The 6,488-nt window shown below is 44.2% G+C and overlaps 1 pseudogene across 1 annotated transcript; it reads left to right on the forward strand.

Annotated features, from left to right (window-relative positions):
• Positions 1-385: 385 nt before the first annotated feature.
• Positions 386-797, forward strand: LOC307058580 (small ribosomal subunit protein eS17-like; annotated as a pseudogene). The gene has a single exon. The product of its transcript is annotated as a small ribosomal subunit protein eS17-like (transcript).
• Positions 798-6,488: the final 5,691 nt, after the last annotated feature.

Genomic DNA, 6,488 nt, shown 5'->3' on the forward strand with positions numbered 1-6,488 from the left:
GAAAGGACATAACTCAGGAACTACCATTTAGAAGAGATGCCTAGACCAAGGTCTATAGGGGCACAGGGCGTCCATGCCCCCTCTGGGTGCACCGCCCTCCCAGAACTTCTGACCTGTTCACCAACCTAGAAGCTCTCCACACCCCGTCACCTAGGGGTTTTTAGGGAGGCTCCAGTGCACAGGCATGTTGGTTAAATCATGGACCATTGGTGACTGACCACCATGTCTAATGCCTCTCCCCTCACAGAATTGGAGGGGAGTGTGGGCTGCAAGTTCCAACCTTCTAACCACATGCTTGGTTCCTCTGGCAACCAGTTCCACCCTGAAACCCTCTAGGGGTCCATAAAGAGTCACCTCATTGCTCTTCTACCAAGGACCCACCAACATGGGCGGCTGTCACGCCAAAACCATGAAGAAGGTGGCCCGGGTCATTGTCGAGAAGTACTACACACACCTGGGCAATGCCTTCCACGCCAACAAGCTCATGCACGAGCAGATTGCATGAGTCCCAGCAAGAAGCTCTGCAACAAGATTGCAGGCTACATCCCACATCTGATGAAGCAGATTCAGAGAGGCCCAGTGAGACGTATCTCCATCAAGCTGCAGGAGGAGGTGAGAGAGAGGAGAGATTGATTACGTGCCTGAGGTCTCAGCCCTGGATCCAGAAATCATTGAAGTAGAACGTGACGCTGAGAAAATGCTGAAGTTCTTAGACTTTGGCAATCTGTCCAACCTGCAGGTCACTCGCTCAGCCAACAGTTGAGATGAATTTCAAAACACCATGTGGAGCTGTTTGACTCTTTCTGCTGTGCTGTAATATTTTGAATAAACATCGGACAAAAAAAAAAAGTCACCTCCTTAACATAAACTCAGGTATGGTTAAAAAGGGCTTATTATGAATAACAGAAGACACTCCTCTCACCTGTAACACTCAGGGAATCCAAGAATTTTAGCTCTGTGCCAGCAACTGGGGGCAAAGTCAAAATATATTCTTGTACCAGGAACCAAAACACTCTTTCATTGTCAGAAACCAGGTTGAAATAACACGGCTAAGAGAATGGATTCTGTGCCTAAATTCTATCCCTACTGTTGTAAAATAAGATGAGGAAACATTTCAACTAATGCAAGAGTTAAAGGAGAAAGGCTTGGGACATAGTACCTTATCCTAACCACCCCCCTGTCTTATCTTCCTGCATGGACAATAACCTGATAATATAACCTGTTCAAGGTGGACCACTTTCTACCTTCTTGGACTTTTTCATACTATCCAAGAGTCTTGACTAGACCCCTCTGCTTGTCCCATAGCTTTCTACTTTCTTTCCAACATATCTTTTCATCAATCTGTGTTTAGTAAAACTGACGTGTGGCAGAGTTGGGAAAGTTTTACTCTTGGGGTGAAGGTCTTCTAATCACCAATGTCCTCAGGGCACTTTCCTAAGATCCATGAGTGGGTTGCGTGAGCTAAAGGTCTGGGGAGGTGAATCGTTTGTGAAGACGCCTGACAATGTGTGGCCTTGTGGAGATAAAACTGGCTGAGCTACTAACGCTTGGCAGCTCCTTGGCTCCCAGAGGACATTCTGTATCAGCCTCTGGAGTCTTCAGCCTGAACAACCTCCCTACACACCCCAACAGCTCGCTGATGGCTGCCCTCCATTTCCTCTCTTTGTTTCAGCCACCACCCAGGGTTAAGTAACAGCCCAATGTCCTAGTTTAGCCTTACTTATAAAACAATCACTAGCCAGGTGTGTTCTGCTACTATCCTTACAACACACTCTTATGCATTGCTATTAATGTTTATACAACCCCCCCAAATATTTACCCCCAACCATCTACTGTGTTCCTGGCATTGGGATGGCCACAGGAACAAAAGAATAAATGAGATCAATACATTAGCCCAGCGTTCACAGAGCTATTGACTGATTCTGGAAAGAAAACTAGACACATAAGAACAGAAGGGCGGCTGAATGTTGCATGTGGCTTCAAGAGAAGTTCACAGAGGAAGCTGTGAGGATGTAGAAAAGAGGGAACCATCCTAATACAGACTTGAGGAGGGAGATCAGAAAAGTTAAGTAATCACCTTAAGGTCCTGTGTCAGTGTCCTGGGGCTGCCATAACAAATCACCACAGACTGTATGGCTTGAAACAACAGGAATTTATTCTCTGACAGTTGAGGAGGCCAGAAGTCTGAGATCAAGGAGTCAGCAAGGCTGTGCTCCCTCTGAAGCCTCTAGGGAAGAATCCTTGCTGGCCTCTTCACCGCTTTGGTGATGGCCAGCAGTCCTTGGCTTGCGTCACTCCAGTCTCTGCCTCCGTCATCACATGGCCTTCGTTCCTGTATGTGTCCCCGACTCCAAGTCTCCCTCTCCTTATAAAGACGCCAGCCATTGGATTTAGGGTCCACCTTAATCTAGTATGACCCCCATCTTAACCTGATTACATCTATAAAGACCCTGTTTCCAAAGAAAGTCTTATTCACAGGTACCAGGGGTTAAGGCATAAATATACCTTTTGGGGAAAGATACAATTGACCCATGAGAGGTCATAAAGTCAACTAATGCAGAGCCAGAGCTGTCATCAAAGATTTGTGGCTGGATGACAAAAGCAAAACTGGACCACCAACAACAATGTGACTGTTAAAATATTAATCCTGGGCTTCCCTGGTGGTGCAGTGGTTGGGAGTCCGCCTGCTGATGCACGGGACACGGGTTCGTGCCCTGGTCCGGGAAGATCCCACGTCCCGCGGAGCGGCTGGGCCCGTGAGCCACGGCCGCTGAGCCTGCGGCTCCGCAACGGGAGAGGCCACAACAGTGAGAGACCCACGTACCACAAAAAAAAAAAAAAAGGTTGTGGATTTTGCCACTTTGCCACGAGTGTTCGAGAGAGATCTAAACAAACTCAAATCCCCTACAAGGCTGCAGTTCTTCCTCTGAAACTGGGCCACATGGGACCTAGTTTTATGAACAGAACATCTTGTTTGTTGAATACTCAGTGCCCGTCTATCATCCCGGCACTGGGACTAATTAGACGGGGTGAGAACACACAGTTATAGGCTTTCAGAGGATGAAGGCACATGAGAGATAATCTAGTTTAACCTCCCATTACAGGAAATACAGGAATACAGGAAACCTTCTCCTGCCCCCTAGCCTCACCTCTGCTGGGAGGGTTCCAAGAAGGAGAACCTCAGGTCCAATTGACAACCCCCTTAATGCTCATAAGGGTCATGCCTCGTAAAGGAGTGCAAAGGCGTGGCCTCCAGACATTCATGAGTGTTCAACTCTTGCTCCCTGAGTCTCAGGTCCTTCTTCTGGAAAAAGGTCACATCAGTACCTGGCTCAGAGTGTCTGTGAAAGGACTAAATGATGTGATGGATTTGGATGTGCTTCAGAAAGAACAATGCAGACTCTAATTATGAGTACAGCCTCTCGACCCTGTGCCCTTGGATGGAGTCGACGTGTTAAAATAAGTCCTGCTGACATGCTAATACCCAACTATGTTTAATTGATTTGGAGAAAGCTTTTTCAAAAGTCCATCTACAACAGGCGGAGAGAACCTTAGGAACACAGTACTATTCCAATCAAAATCATTCCCTTTATAGATAACCAACAAGGACCTACTATATAGCACAGGGAACTCTACTCAGTATTCTGTGATACCTATAGGGGAAAAGAATCCGAAAAAGAATGGATATATGTATATGTATAACTGAATCACTTTGCTGTACACCTGAAACTAACACAACATTGTAACTCAACTATACTCCAATATAAAATAAAAATTAAATTTAAAAAATCATTCCATTTATAGTACATTTTAGTAGCTACTTTACATATCCTTTTATTTAATGATCCTGGTACCTAAGTAAGAATATATCATAGGAATTAGGAATCTTGGAAAACCTGATGGTAAAAATAGAAAAAAAAAGATTGCAAGAAAAACATTCTAAATAATTACTTAAGAGTGGAGCAATTAGAGGTGAGTTTATTTTTCTTCTTTCTGCATATTAAATTTTTCTACAATGAAGTTACAATATCTTGGGTAATACACAATTTTGTTACAAGAATTCTGAGGACAATTTAAGTACTAGCTTTGTGTGTGCTTTTATATTAATTTTTCACCTTCACTGCCTTAGCGCCTTTAGCTTCAAAGCAAGGGAATTCAAATAGGTGCTACAGAAGGGCCTTTCTTAGAACAACCCTATTATTTTAGAAGGTGAAAATTTCACTTACAAGCAATAGATTGTCATCCCCTCCAAAAAGCTTTTACCTTCCCAGCCAGATGATTTTCTGCAGAAAAATCACACATTTTGTGAACAACTATATGCATCTTGCCTCAGAAATAAACAAAAAAGTGACAGATAGATGTTTTGAGTTTTAGAAATTTGGAGCAAATAGAAGAGCTCTCAAATTGTGACTTTGGCCATGAGCAGGTGGGTGTTATTATCCAGCACATTTATGCCTGGTTTATCAAGTGAAAATTGGCAACTTTACAGATGAGTTATCATCCTTTGAGTCCATCCCCCTTCTGGTGGGTACGACTGAGTGCTTTTTTGTCCCAAGGTAGCTGCGGTTGTTTGAGCCTGACTGAACAGTCCAGTAAGCCATTATGCAGACTGAGACACAGTTGCCATGCACTGAAGTGCCTTGTCACTTGCATGCTGCATAAATATCAACTACAGCTCATGTGCAAAAATAAAAAAATAAAAAGAACGACAGGTGCTACTGAGTCTAATTTTCAAATATAATTTACATAAAATAGAACATTCACTACACCCTTGAAGAATTTAAAGAAAATCTCTGTTAATCCTTAGAGTGTTGGGTTTTTGTTGGGTGATGTGATTAAAAAAACAGTACTTGGGACCAGACAGATCAACATGCTAGCTCTTAGGCTAAGTACTTACCACCAATGAGTTTCAGTTAGTTTATCTGTAAAATTGTCACCAAGTAGGTTCCTTTCTCCTTCCTTGGATAACCTTAGGTTTTTTTTTTTTTTTTTTTTTTTTTTTTGCGGTATGTGGGCCTCTCACTGTTGTGGCCTCTCCCGTTGTGGAGCACAGGCTCCGGACATGCAGGCTCAGCGGCCATGGCTCACGGGCCCAGCCGCTCCGTGGCATGTGGGATCTTCCCAGACTGGGGCATGAACCCGTGTCCCCTGCATTGGCAGGCGGACTCTCAACCACTGTGCCACCAGGGAAGCCCAACCTTAGGTATTTTTAATTTGATGGTATGGTTTATAAAATCTTAGAAAATACTTTCTATATTTTACACATTTCTATATTTCCTTTCAGACATTTTCTGGCTCACATGATAGCAGCACATCTCCATCTTAAGCTGGGCTCCTTGCCTGGTGGTGGAAGGAATCAGGAAGGGATGCTAAGCTTTCTCACCACTGTGGTTACTAATTTGCTAAAGCATTTAAATTCATAGCAGATCCCAGGTCCAAATCCTCTAATTCAATAAAGGGATAAGGGTGTTTATTTTCTACCACTAGTTAGGTATGCTATTTTGTTTCTTCTTTGAAAATGAAGCTAATTCTCGTATGTGTATATAACCCACATCTTACACAGAATTTTCATACATGCACACACGGAGCTGTGCTGCAAGATTTAATATATTGTCCCTAGTGAGCAGATAGGGAGAAAGATATATAGGCATTTGCAAAAATATTCTTAGAGTGTATTGGGGTAGACGGGCAAAGATATGATGCCACCACTCAAGCCCTCATAAATGACACTGTCCAGCACCAATGCTGTCTGCCGCCTCCCCAGTCGCCAGCACCCACTGTATCTTCTTGATGGTGAATCAGTGATAAACCGAGGCTGAATATGCCAGAAACTCACTTTCCAGCTGCTCTTGATCCACTGGCAGTCGTGGGACCTAATTTGGTCCAGAGACTTCAGAGGAAATATACTGCGAATCTTCTTGGAAAGATTTCCTTCCCCGAGAGATACAGGATGAAGCTTCACCCTACTCTTACTTCTGGACTTTTGGACTCAGAAAAGAGCAGAGGCACCACCTCAGACACCACTGAGTTGCTGAACAAACCCCCCAAATCAGCTCCTTTTGGATTTCTTATGATGTAGGGGGAGAAAGCCCTTGCTGCTTAAACCGCATTTAGTCTGCTTTCAGGTACTCTATTCCTTGCAGTCAGAAACATCTCCCTAGGGCCCTCTCCTATCTCCCACTCTTGCTCTGGCCTTCCTGCTTCTTACCCTTGGTCCTGGGGTAATCTCCAGCACATACAAGCAGACTGCCAAGAAAGATGATAAAAAGTTGACTTTTTCTCCATCTCCCCAGATGCACTGCTCCCAGTGACCTGACAAAGTACATGAGGGCTGGAAATCAAATTCCCTTAGGAGCCCCCAGGGGTGGGGCAAGGGAAGGAACAGAAGAGGAATGTCTTAACCCAGTCAGTGAGGCTTCAGGGCAGAGCAAGAAGGAATGGCAGAAAGAGGTGTGTTGATGATGCTGTACAGCTGCCTAGGAAGCTAT

Source organism: Hyperoodon ampullatus (assembly GCF_949752795.1).
Source record: "Hyperoodon ampullatus genome assembly, chromosome: 1".
Taxonomy (NCBI): Eukaryota; Metazoa; Chordata; class Mammalia; order Artiodactyla; family Ziphiidae; genus Hyperoodon; species Hyperoodon ampullatus.